Raw genomic sequence first — 14533 nt, forward strand, 5'->3', positions numbered from 1 at the left:
AACACCAGATCCGAGCAGCATCTGTGACCTATATTGCAGCTTGTGGCAACGTGGGATTCTTAACCCACTGAGTGAGGCCAGGGATGGAATGTGCATCCTCATAGAGACAATGTCAGGTCCTTAACCTACTGAACCAAAATGGGAACTCCCTTTTTTTCATTCTTAATTATTGTATAAGACATATCAAGTGGGCTGGATATATCAACATTTATTCAGCAGTACCCTGTTAATGGACTTCCTCTTTGTTACCATGCTACAGTGAACATTCTTGAACATACATCATTATGTATTGGTGATTTTATTTCTAGGGCATCTGGTCCCAGGAATGGAACACATATACTGAATGATGAGTGATAAATTTTGCTAAATGGTGTCAGAAAGCTTTTTCTGTGACAATTTACACTTTTATCATCAAGATTAAATAATTTCTCCTACATCCTCTTTAGCCATAAGTAAGTGGTTTTTTGATTTTTGCCAATCTCATGGTTCTAAAGCAATAATCTGCATTTCCCAGACCACTAGAGAACTCACCTTTTCATGGGTTGGCTATTTGGATCTTCTCCTCAAATTCTTGCTTATTTCTCTATTGTGCTGTTTGTATCCATGCCAGTATGTGACAACATTTGCCTATTGCAGATATTAACTCTATGCCTAGATTGAACAATTTTTTCCCCCTCAATCTAGGATTTGTCCATTGATTTGGTTTAGGTTATCTCTTGCCTTACAAAATGTTGTTACAGTCATGAAAATGTTCCGGCCTTTATTCCACTCCTTTCTCATTTCTCTCTCTTCCTTTCTTCCTCATCTTCTTCTGGCTGTGTGTGTGTGAGTGTGTGCGTGTGCTTGTGCCTGTTTTCCTTCCCCCATTTCTGCCCTTCTTTGTCTTTCTTGGTGCCTCTTGCTCTTTGTCTACCCCTTTTCTTACCTGGCTCCTCACTCCTTGCTTTTCCAGCTACATGAGAATACCAATTTCCTTTTTCTTTTTTTCTTTTTGCTTTTTAGGGCTGCACCTGCGGTATATGGAGGTTCCCAGGCTAGGGGTCCAATCAGAGCTGTAGCTGCTGGCTACACCACAGCCGTAGCAACGTAGTATCGAGCCGCATCTGCAACCTACACCACAGCTCAATGGCAATGCTGGATCCTCAACCCGCTGAGCGAGGTCAGGGATCAAACCCACAACCTCATGGTTACTAGTCGGATTCATTTCCATTGCGCTGCAACGGGAACTCCGAGAATGCTAATTTTCAGTGCAGAGGGCACTGTATTTTCTTGCTTGTGTTTCCCTACAAAGCCAAGGCACACCCATGAGGTGATGGGGGAGCAAAATAAGTGGCTAAAACAATGCATTTTTAAAATTAGCTGAATTTGATATCCCTTGAGGTTTGTTTTTTGTATGGATTCTCCAGTTCACCCTCAGATTCTGCTTCCGTAGGTCTGGAGTGGTTGTAAGGTACAAATGGATATCTATTTTACTGTCTCTCCAGGGGACCCCAGTACACCATCAGGGCAGGAAATCTGCCTTAGCACTGGATCAGGGAGGCTAAACAAATGCTCTCCAGTCTGGGCAGCTTGCTTGGGAGATTGGAAAAGTTAGGCTGTTGAAGTCTCAGATGATTATCTTCAGCAACCAACCAACTCAGCATAAGACAGCATGAGGGCTCACAAGAAGTAGAGAAAGGGGTAAAGTAATTCTACAGGCCTGATGCTCCTCAGAGAGGAGAGGTGATGTGTAACTCAAGTGAAGCTGCAGTGCAGCTAATGGGCACAGGGGGGCAGTGTAGCCCCATGTGGCTCAGAAGCTGGCTCGAATTGAGGCCTGACCCTGCTGGGGGCAAGGCTCCAGGAGAGCTCTGGCAGGGGTGAAGGGCTGTTCCACCCTCCTCCTCCCCTGCCCGCCTTAGTCCCTGTCCTGCAGAACCTGGCTCTCAGATGATTAAAGTTCACACAACATTTATTGAGCATGAATTGTCTCATGTCAAACACTATCCTGGATTGCTTTATTTAATCTTCATAGCAATCCACGACAGACATGCTATTTCCTTTCTACCGATGTGGAAGCTGCAGCTTAGGGAAGTTAATTAATTTCCTAGTAGGTAGCAGAGCCAGGATTTAAACACAAGCCTGTCCGACTCCAAGCCACATGTTCTTTTCATTCAACAACTGCTGCTTTATCCAGGTACCATTTAATTGATTCTGAATGTATTTATAAATGCTACTTTACCAATTTATTCTGCATGCCAATTATTTCTTTTTTGTTTTTCTTTCTTAAACAAAGGGATCAGTAAGAATAACCGAGTTAGCTAAGAAACCTTATAGCCCACAGTCTGAATTTTAACAGGAGGCTGAAGAAACAAAGGATGAGTGGCCGTCGGTGGAAAATCACCTTGGGGTTGCCTCCGCCGCACAGCTAGGCCTGGATGTCACACTCATCTGTAGACCTAAGGCAGGATTTTACTTGGCTGACATGGTGTTACTTAAAAATCTACATCTCAATTCATCACAGTCGCTACCATTCGCTTTTCTTTCCATCGTCATGTTTTACTCACCCATGCTACCTGCCTGGTATCTGCTGATGGCAGCACCAGGCTGATGGGTCCTGGCAATACCACTGCCTTGGGGCCTTGACCCTCACCTTCCACCTTCTTCCTTCCCTTGCTCGACTTCCCTCCAGGTGTTGTCACTGTCAAGACACTGGATGTTGTCTGTAGCCAGAGGCTCTTGCACCTGTGATGGCTGCATCCCTAGGTCCATTCTGCTGCTTCTAGTACCCATTCCAGCCCCCGGGCTTGCCAGAGCCAAATTTAGCTGCAGCTGCTTGGTCAGATGCTTGGGTATTTTCAGCTGTAGAGGCATAAGGTGGCTGGCACTTACTGAGGGCGGTTGGCCAGGGTTCACACCCAATGTTTTGGATTGAAATTAGCATCCAGGTTGTTCGAGGTGCTTGGCTCCTCCCACATTTTTTTTTTATTAAATTGGAACTGGGGAGAAAGGAGAAGGCAAGAAGCGGCAGAGAGTAAGACAGCACAAGGTTAAGACCCTGGGGACTTTCTGGACTTGCCATCATTTCTCCCTTCTCCATAATGTCACCCTCAGGGCGAGTGAGTGCTGCAAGATCATGAGCTGGAGACCACTGAGGGTGACCCTCATGCCAGGGCCACCCCTGGCTGGCAGCTGAGAGGAGAGTATATTCGGTCTCACACAGCAAGGGCTCCCTCCTGGCCTGCTTGCCCCTGAATCAATGTCCATGGAGCTGCCAGCCTTACTCTGAGCTCTGGTGCTCATGTGTCCGGTGTCCTTTCTTGACCTGGGTCTTCATGGACAGGGCTGTGTTCCCAAAAGCTTTGGCCCATAGCTCCATGAAAGTTCCCAGCCGGTGAGTGTGTGGGGTTGATAGGCCCCCTGGCCAAGAAGGCAAGTGTAATGTGCATGATGGCAGCTTCTCAGTGGTGGTTACAAATAGAAGAGGAACATGGGACCAGAGATGGAGCAGTGGCACCGTAGGGTGGAGAGGGGAGGAGATGCACAGAGAGGGAGGATGCAGCTCCAGGACCTGGGGCCCTGGGTGGAGGAGGGGCCTGCCCGAGCAGGGGAACCATCCCTGGCTGTTCTCAACTACTGTCCTTGGCCATGAGATATTGTCAAACCTCCTATGAATCCAAGTGAAATGGAGAGGGTCTTCCCTCTTTCCCTAACTCCTTCATGTCCAAGGGAGGAGAAATTCTCCTGTTTCTTGTGTCCAGTGTGCCTGGAACTCAGGGTGCTTAGTAGATGTCCACTGGCTGGCACCTCCAGCCCACAGCTTTCACATTGGAAGGGGCCTTGCGGTCTTCTCTTTGGATCTGCTTATGTTCCAGAAGGCAAGTTGCCACTCTGAGGTTGTTAGTTTTAGGTCTGAGTTCCTGACCTCTCCTCTGATGTCCTCGGCATCTCTCTCTTTGTCATGCCAGTACTGACAAGATCCAGCAGCCAGAACTCGGCCCCAAGAACATTTTAAACACTTTGCATGTATTAACTCATTTAGATCTTGCACCAGACCAACCTATGAGGGGGGCACTACTGTTGTCCCTGTTTTACAGATAAGGCCACGGAGACTCAGAGAAGTTAAGTGACTTTTCCAAGGCTCTAGAACTCATAACCATGGAGTGTACTGCCTCTCAAGGTGCTTCATTGGGACTGCCTCTTTCTTGTCCAGCTCCTATTACCAAACTGTGAACAACCTGAGAGGGATCGATAATGTTTTATTCCTCTTTGGTCGCAAGATCTATCCCTGAGCCCAATATATTGGGAGCTGAAGCAAATGTTTGTTGAATGAAATGAATGAATGAATGAATGAATGAAAAAACAAAAGCATTAGTTAAGCATTGTTCCTTGCCCTGCATTTCTGGGACCTAATGTCTCTGAGGGGTTGTGAGTACTTGTGGTGGGTCTTACCCGCCTCTGGGAGGTAACAGGCTGGGAGATCCCAGCAACCCTCACCTGTGTAGGAACCCTCCAGGCTCCTCCCCTGTTTCCTCTACAGCCCCACCTCCTCACCCCACCTGCCTGTGTGGTTGTGCATACCTGGAGCACTACACATTCTCTGGACATTGCCTGCAGGCTGCTGAGTATGCCAAGCATCCAGCCGACTGCCCTGGCGGTGACGGCAGCTTCACTCTTGTGAGCAGCCAGAAGCCCAGAGGGCAGTGAAGGCTTCCATCTTGTGTGTCTCACCACTGCTTTGGAGGATGATCTGCATGTGTTCTTTGTGTTCTTGATGCTCAGAGCTGCACAGAAAGTCTCTAAGCACCTAGTTTACTGAGGTTAATGCAGGCAGAGGTGCCTTACACTCCCTGTGGCCAGGGAATGAGGGGCAGGGTCTTAAAAGGAGGGTCTGGGGAGGCATGCACTACCTGACACTTTCACCCCAAAGATGGCAAGGCAGGTGGCTGAAGGCTGAAGCTGTAGCTGAGAAGGGGAAAAGGTGAAACAAAGAATGGTCCTCAAAGCATGATCTCTCAGTCACCAGCAGCACTTGGGAGGTTGTTAGAAACACACATTCTCAGCCACACCCTAGATCTCCTGAGCTGGCCTCTCTAGGCAAGGGGCCCAGGAATCTGTATTTTCACAAGCTTCAGGTTATTCTGATGCAGCTACTGTTCCTTCTGAGCTATCGCACTGGCAAGCTGATTAAAGCCTTCAGTGAATAGGGCTTTCTGCCACTATAGTTTGCACTTTAAACAGTTTTGTAGGAATGGAATCGTACAGTTTGTATGTGTTTTTTTTTTTTGACTTTTTTTTTAAAGCCAGCATTATTATTTTGAGACTCATCAATGTTGTGTATATCAACAGCTTATTCCTTTTTATTGCTGGGTGGTATTCCATTGTTCGGGTATCTTACAGGTGGTTTATCCATTTACCTGTTATTTTTTGGCCATTAGAAATCAAGCTGTTGTGAACATTCATGTATAGATCTTTGTGTAGATGAGAGCCCTCATTTCTGGGCTCAGTACCTAGGAGAGGAATATGATCTGGATATGACCAGAGTATGTTTAACATTTTGAGAAACTTTTGTCTGTTTTCTAAAATACTCTATTTTGCATTCCCACTATCAGTATGCCACTAATGTTGCTATGCTTGGTTTTAAAATTTTTAGCTTTTCAAACATGTGTATAATGGTATCTCACTGTGACTTGATTTTGTGTTTCCCTAATGCCTTATGATGTGGACCATCTTTTAAAAATTGTGTTTATTTGCCATATTTATCTTCTTTGGTGAAGTGTTTGTTCAGATTTATTGCCCATTTTTGTGTTGGTTGCTTTCTTGTTACTGAGTTTTGAGAGTTCACCTTGTATGCTGGACATGAGTTCCTTGATTGTATATGTTAAAATACTTCCTCCCAATTGCGGTTCATCTTTTCATTTTTAAGAATATCTTTCAAGAACAGAAGTTTTTTTTTTTTTTTTTTTTAAACCTTAAATGAAGTCTCCTTTGTCAGCTTTTTATACTTCTTGGGATTGTGCGTCGTATAATAGCTGGGAAATCTTTACCTAACAAGAGGTCATAAAGATTTTTCTACTAGGTTTTCTTCTAGATGCTTTAGCGTTTTAGGTTTACATTTAGATGTATGACCAATTTTTTTTTTTTGTCTTTTTGCCGTTTCTTGGGCCGCTCCCACAGCATATGGAGGTTCCCAGGCTAGGAGTCTAATCGGAGCCGTAGCTGCCAGCCTAAGCCAGAGCCACAGCAACGCAGGATCCGAGCCGCGTCTGCAACCTATACCACAGCTCAAGGCAACACCAGATCCTTAACGCACAGAGCAAGGGCAGGGATCGACCTGTAACCTCATGGTTCCTAGTCGGATTCGTTAACCACTGCGCCACAACGGGAACTCCCAATTAATTTTTGAATATAGTGTGATGTACATATCCAAGTCCTTTTTGGCTTCAGCATTATTTACTGAGATCATCCTTTTTCCTCTGAATTCCTTTTGCACCTTTATTGAAGATCAGCTGTCCATACATGTGGATCTACTTTGGACTCCATGCTGTTCCACTGATCTATTTGTCTTTTTTTTTTTTAATTTTTTTTTTGGCTTTTTGCCTTTTCTAGGACTGCTCCTGTGGCATATGGAGGTTCCCAGGCTAGGGATCTAATTGGAGCTGTAGCCACTGGTCTACGCCAGAGCCACAGCAACGCCAGATCCGAGCCACGTCTGAGACCTACACCACAGCTCACAGCAACGCCAGATCGTGACCCACTGAGCAAGGCCAGGGATTGAACCCGCAACCTCATGGTTCCTAGTCAGATTCGTTAACCACTTAGCCACGACGGGAACTCCTGATCTATTTGTCTTATCTTTGCACTAATACCACACTATCTTGATATCTGTAGCTTTGTAACAAACACTGAAGTCAGGTGATGCTGCTCCAGCTTTTTTTTTTTTAAATTTATTATTTTTTTTATTACTCAAATGAATTTATTACATTTGTAGTTGTATAATGATCATCACAATCTGATTTCACAGGATTTCCATTCCACAGCCCAAGCACATCCCCCCATCCCCCAAACTGTCTCCATAAGTTTTTCAATGTCTGTGAGTCAGCATCTGTTCTGCAAAGACGGTTCAGTCTGTCTGAAAAAAGTCTGTCCTTTTTTTCAGATTCCACATGTCAGTGAAAGCATTTGATGTTGGTGTCTCGTTGTATGACTGACTTCACTTAGCATGATAATGTCTAGGTCCATCCATGTTGCAAAAAATGCTGGTATTTTGTTCTTTTTAATGGCTGAGTAATATTCCATTGTGTATATGTACCCCATCTTCTTGATCCTCTCCTCTGTCAGTGGACATTTAGGTTGTTTTCATGTTTTAGCTATTGTAAATAGTGCTGCAATGAACATCGGAGTACATGTGTCTTTGTGAGTCATGGTTTTCTCTGGATAGATGCCCAGGAGTGGGATTGTCCAGCTTTTTTCTAAAGTTGTTTGTCTACTCTATGTCCTTTGCATTTCCATATGAATTGAGTCTTTCCTCATTATGTCTGATGACAGGTTTTTCATAGAGGCCCTTTATCTGATTAAGAGTTCCTTTCTATTTTGAGTGTGCTCAGAGTTTTTATAAGAAAGATGTTGGATCTTGTTCAAACATTTTTCTCTGCATTTATTGAGATGATCATGTGGTCTTTCATTTTAGTTTGTTATATGGTGAATTATATTTATAAACATTGATTGATTCTTGAATATTGGATTAACCTAGTATTCTTACAATTAACTCCCCCCCCCCCTTAGTCATGAGGCATTATTCATTTTAAACAGGCAGTTGACTTTTAAAGAGTTAAATAAGAAGAAAATAAAATCTAACCAATATAGTTATCATTTCCACTGGGTCTTCAAACCTTTTGTTTGGATCCATATTTTTGTTTGGCATCATTTCCAGTTCCTTCCCTCCTCATACTTACCTTTCTGAAAGACTTTATCAATTTTTATAGTATGGAACTGCTGATGAGAAGGTCTTATCACTTTTATATGCCTCAATATCTTTATTTCATTCACATTTTTGAAAGATACTTTCACAGGTATAGATGATTGTTTTCTTTCAGAACTTTAAAGATGTTGCTTTATTTTTGGCTAACTTTTATTGTTTCTAACGAAACTAGGCCATCTTGCTTACTTTTGTTCCTTTGACTATAAACTGTCATTTTTCTTTGGTTTTAAGATTTTCTCTTTAACACTGGTTTTCAGAAATGTAATTTTTTTTTTCTTTTTAGGTCTGCACTTGCAGCATATGAAAGTTCCCAGGCTAGGGTTTGAACTGGAGCTGCAGCTGCTGGCCTGTGGATAGCCACATCCATACCAGATTGGAGCTGCATGGCAACTCCAGATCCTTAACCCACTGAGCAAGGCCAAGGGTTGAACCCACATCCTCATGGATGCTAGTCATGGCAGTGCCCCAACAAGAACTCCCAGAAATTTGATTTATTATGTTATTTATAGCTGTATTTGTGTTTCTCGTGCTTGTACAAGGGGTTGGTTGAACTTGGGTCTGTTTATAATTTTTATCAAATTTTGAAAAATTGCAGCTATGATTTATTCCCATATTTTTCTGTTTCTCCCTTTCTTTTCTCCCCTTTGGGGACTCTATTATATGTGTAACAGGCAACTTGATGTTCTCTTCCAGTTCAGTGATGCTCTGTTTATATTTGAGTCTGTCTTCTCCTTGTGTTTTATTTTGGGTAGCTTCTCTTTCTGTATCTTTATAAATTCACTAATCTTTTCCCTGTAGTTTTTAATATGCTTTAAATCCCATTTAGTTTATTCTTTATCATAATATTGTAAATTTCATCTTTAGAAGTTGAATCTTTTAAAAAATATCTCCCATGTCACTACTTAACATGTTCAATATTTCCTCCAGCTTTTTGGACATAAGGAATATATTTATAATAATTACTTGAATGTCATGTTCTGATAATTCTAGTATCTGTGTCCATTATGCTTTAGCTTCAGTTAAGTTTTTTTCTCCTTATAGTAGATTGTAGTTCTCTGCTTCTTTGTAGGTCTAGTAATTTTTGATTGGATGCCAGATATTATAAATTTTACCTTTTTGGCTGCTGGATATTTTTATAGTTTTATAAAGATTCTTGAGCTTTGTTCTGGGATGCAGTGAACTTTGCTTGGAACAGTTTAATCCTTTCAGGGTTTGCTTTTAAGAATTGTTGGGCAGAGACAGAACTGTCTTTATTTCAGAGTTAATTATTCCTCATTACTGATGCATGGTACTTTTGAGTCTCTACCACATTGCTCATGAATTTATAATGTTTTCTCATCTGATTAGCAGAAACACACACTAATCCTGGGCCTGCACATATTCTAGGTACTGTTTCCTTTAACTTTTTCATGTAATCCCTCACACACATGCTCTGATCAGTATTCTCCTAATTACTCAAAGGGAACCTTATCAGAGCTCTCTCTCCCTCCCTCTCAACCTGTGCAGTTCTCTCTTCTCTGATATTCTTCCTTGCATGCATTTCAGGAAAATTCTAGCTGCATGGTCTTCTTAACTTTTCTGCTACCTTTTTTTCAATACAGAGAACCCATCAGGCTTCCCTGGGTTCATTTCTTTTTTGTTTCCTGTCTTTAAGGGATCACTTTCTTTGTTGCCTAGTGGAGCCTCTTGTAAACCGTGGTTTATATATATATTTTTTATTTTGCTAAAATTGTTTCAGGAGTGCAGGTACATACAGCCCCTGTTACTCCATCTTGGTTAGAAGCAGAAGTTCCCGGATCATGCCCTTAGTCATGGCCTTGATGAAAGAAATACTGGGGAAGATGACTCCTTACATCCAACCTCAGTTGGAAGGTCCGTTTGCCATCTTCCCTTCTGGCCGAGTGGGCCATATAGGCCCTTGGCTCAGGTTGTGGTCTTAGGAGCTTGGCTTGGGGTATAGAGCTGAAGAGCCCAGTCTTTCCTGTGGAGGGTGGAGAAAGGAAATTGCTATCTATATTCCAGATAAAAGAGCATCAGAACATAGACATTTTTTTTCCTCTAAAAAATATTTTCTGCATTCTTCAATTAAGTTGAAGATTTCTTTAGGCTCTGGCTTTTTTATTCAGTTCTCGTGAGTGAAATCCTACTTTTCATGCAGGAAGTCCAATACAGAAGGAACTCTGGGTAGATCAGAGGATTAGGTGATGCAGGTGCAGAAGGTATGGCATGCGAAACAGCAAAGCTCATTAGGAGAAAATTTTTAGATAAACTTTGAACAGAAGACTCTTATCAGGTTGAAGGCCTGGCCTGTGTTTTAAAATTATAACACACCTCTGTGAACTAAACAATCTAATGGGCTTAGAGCAGTTTAAACATTTATCTCCTGTGTAATCTAGCCTTTAAAAGCCTCTAAAGACCTTTTATGCTAATTGGCCTTCTGGGCCGTGTTATTCAAGTTGAGAACTTTTACTTTAAAAATCATATTTCTTTGTCAAACAGAAAATCCTTAGACTCCATGTTTGTGTCTTCTCCCTGTGTGCCTCAAGGCAAATACATCGATAAATGTCATAAATTCCTTGCCTTCCAGAATGTTACTAGAGATTTATTATTGGGAAGAACAGAAATGGATCTGAAGCCTCAAATTCCAGGCTGTGAGTCTATACACAGAACCAACAAAATGGATCAAATGGATGTGGGAGGCCCAGGGACGTTTGTTAGGTTTCTGGAACTGGAGGGATCTGTGTTTCTTGAAGGGACATATCAGAATGTCAGAGGTGCTGGAAGCCACAAAATGAACACAACACTTTGTGGACCATCAGTTTTATGTGTTGCTAAACATTTACAACATTTTTAGAAAGTAAAAAGATCTATTAGGATATAAGATGTAGAATTTGCTGCATTTTAGATAAAAATCAAACCTAGAAAAAAATACTGGGCCTTAGGTCACCTTGGGTCACACCCTCAGAATGCAGGTGGTGGAGGAGGTTCTGATCATTCTCCTGCATGGAATAGGGGTATTTCATTGGAAAACTTGAGAACCTTGCTCAAAAACTACAGTTACCCTACAAAGAGAAGGAGAGAGGAGCCCCTTATGGGAGGCCAGCAGCTGTGCAGTGGGCATGGAGAGAAATGTTGATGGGCCGAGCCCATGAAGACACCCCTGAGAACTACCAAAATGGGGACAAGATCATTCTACTCACTCATTCATGTATGCACCCATCTCTCCCTCTCTTCCTCCCTCTCTTCCTTACTCTCTTCCTCCTTCCTTCTCCATCCATCTGTCTGTCCATCCATCCTTCCATCCATTTTATGAGCCCTTATAAAATGCCTCCTCTGTATCTAGGATAGTAGTAGGTGATGAAAATGAAAAAGGATAAGAAATAGACTGTGATCCCAAAGAATTTATTATCTAGTGCAGGATTTCTCAGAGTTCTTCCTGCCGTAACAAATATAATTGTAGAAATACTTGCTAAATCTATTGAGCAGTGCCAAACTGTTCAAAGCGATTTACATGAAATAACTCATTTAATATTTATAATAACTCTTTGGCGCAAGCACTGTTATCATTTCCACTACACAGCTGAGGAGCAGGTGGACTTTGTTCTCTGGGCTGAGAGTTATTGTCTAGGGGGTTAAGTATGTTTATAAATAATTATAATGCTGTAAGTGTAATTTGAATATAAGAATAATAGGACCAGTTATTTCTGAGGAAGTGTAGACCCCTGATTCCAGATGGAAGACCAACTGAGCATGGCACCCTAACATGGAATTTCTTTCCTGCTAATTATCACAGAATCACAGAATCTGGGGCCTGCTACACGCATACCTTGTTTTATTGTTTTATGCTTGCTTTATTGCACTTTGCAGATAATGGTGTTTTTCACGTATTGAAGGTTTGTGGCAGGCCTGCCGTGAGCAAATTTATCAGTACCATTGTACCACTGTTCACTTCGAGTCTCTCTGTCTCATATTGGTAATTCTCACAGTATTTTAAACTTTGTCATTATTATTATATTTTTTTATGGTGATCAGTAATCTTTGATGTTACTGTTGCAAAAAGATGATGACTCACTGAAGGTTCAGATGATGGTTAACAACTTTTAGCAGTATTTTTAAACTAATGTATGTATTTTGGGTTTTTTTTTTTTTTGAGATGATGCTATTGAACACTTAATAGACTACAATATATGCATTGGGAAACCAAAAAAGTCATGTGACTCACTTTATTGCAATATTTGCTTTATTGAGGTGGTCTGGAACCAAACCTACGATATCCCTGAGTTCTGCCTGACGATAACTTTTCACAGCATTTGGCGTGAGGTTTTGAACAACTTCAGCGGCAAAGCTCTCCCGACCTTACAAGGCAGCCCATTCTGTCTTTGGTCAGCCTGAATGGTGGGAAATACATGTATTATTAAAATCTGCCTCCTGATAATGTCTGAAAATCGGTCCTTGTCCTGTTTCTTAGGGCATCGTTTCTTAGGGCATCGTTTCTTAATGTTCTGTGTATTGGGTGCTAATAGGCATCATATGGGGAAATAAAAGAGAGAGTCACGTACATAATAGGTACAGTAAGTAAATTCTAACAAAGGTTTTTTTTTTTAATTAGAGATTTTCTCAGAATCTTTTGTATGCTAAAGTTCTTTGTGCATCTCAGAGAGGGATTGCCTTTATGGCATTTTCCAAATTTATTCACCCATACAGCTCTCTTCTTGATAGGCACCTATTACTCCGTTGGTAACAGCTGGGGAAGTTAAGGCTCTGGTGTCCCTCCGTTAGACTTAGCATGATTCTTCTTTCCAGGCCAGCTTTTCAAATGCTTGGGCATGTGCTCCAAGAAAAGCTTTCTTCAAACTAAACATCTCTGTGTCTTTCAGCCTTCTTCATGGTCAGGTTTTCAGACCTGTCTCCCTCTGGCCACCCTTCACTGGGCAGCTCTGATCTGCCTATGTTCCTCCTAAAGTGTGCAGTTCACAACTGAGGATAATAGCTCTATGTAGTCTTTGGGTTGGTCCTTTTGGATACAGAACCCTTAAAACACTGTCATTGTGTCCTTTTATTTCCAACCTGACAAGGGTGGGTTAACCTGATTCTCAGCCCAGAAATGATGAAGGCAAGAGAAGCTTGTGGAATTTGGAGCAGTTCAAGGAAGAAATGGAATAATTTTTGTGTTTGAAGCTTTGAAGTGTCTTAAATAAGCAACCATTGGAGAGCCTACTATGTGTAAGGCTCTGTGAAGGGTAGAAGAGATGTAAGCCATTTAGTCTATCACTCAAAGAGCTGATTGTTAAACTGGGAAGATGATTAACAGAAAAAGCAAAAATACAAGATAGCAAAAGAAAAAAATTATGCAGATTACCTAGGGTGATAGGGAGTCAAGGAAGAGTCACTGCTAGCTGTTTTTATCTTTCTTTCACAATATCCCATATATCCAGTAAGGACATTGCTGATGGGAGAAGAGGTATATGCCTTGCTTTGCAGAGTCTATAGCTTGGTGGGGAAGTGATGCTTTGATCACAGAATATTTTTTCCTAATGACATTTTATAGGATTAGAGATGTGTTTTCTGGAAGAAAGTAATGTTTACTCCAAGTCAAAAATCATGTCCTGAACTGGAGTCAGCTTCTAAAAAAGTACAATGTGTAAATGCCAAGACTGAGAGGAAGTTTTTTTGAGTACAAAGTATTACTCAGAATAAGCTAAGAAACACAAATATTTTCTTCTTAAGGCAGCTCCCACACCCAGGCAAGGCAGTGTGGTGGCTAAGAGCACAGACTTTGGAACCAGACAGCCTAGTTTCCACCCCTGCTCATCTACTTCTTAGTGAGTGGCCCTGGCTAATTTCTCAGTGGCTTGTTTTCTTTTTTTCTTCCTCCCTCCCCACTTCCTTCCTACTGTCTCCCTTCCTTCCTTCCTTCTTTCTTTCCAGTATGGGGCTACTTAAAAGCACTTTACCTCATAATATTGGGGTGAGTATTAATGAGCTTCTGTATGAAAAGTTGTGAGGACACTCAGAATATCCCTTTTAATTTATGTATCACTAGAACACAAATCACCCCAACACATAGCTTAAAAGAAGAATCATCATTTATGTTCACCATTTCTGAGGGTCTGGAGTTCAGGAGCAGCTTAGCTGGGTGATTCTGGCTCAAGACTTCTCATGAAGTTGCAGTCAGATGTCTGCTGAGGCTAAGGTCATCCAAAGGCCCAATTGCGCTGGAGAGTCCACTTCCACTCACATGTCTGGCAAGTTGGCACGGGCTGTTGGCAGGAGACCTCAGTGCATCTTTACATGAGCCTCTCCATGGTTTCGCCTGAGTGTCCTCACAACATGACTGCCAGCTTCCCCTTGAGTCAGTGATCCAGGAGACCAAGGTGGAACTGCAGAGACGTGTACGGCCTAGACTTGGAAGTCACATGCTGTTGCTTCTCCTTTATTCTACTCTTACTCAGGGGAAGGGGACTGCACAATGGCATGATTATCAGGAGGTGACCATCAGTCGGGGCCATCTTGGGGGCTGGCTACCACACCCTTTGGGGAGGCACTGTTTCTATGGGTATGGGATAGTTAAAT

This window comes from Phacochoerus africanus, chromosome 11 (assembly GCF_016906955.1).
Source record: "Phacochoerus africanus isolate WHEZ1 chromosome 11, ROS_Pafr_v1, whole genome shotgun sequence".
NCBI classification, from domain to species: Eukaryota; Metazoa; Chordata; class Mammalia; order Artiodactyla; family Suidae; genus Phacochoerus; species Phacochoerus africanus.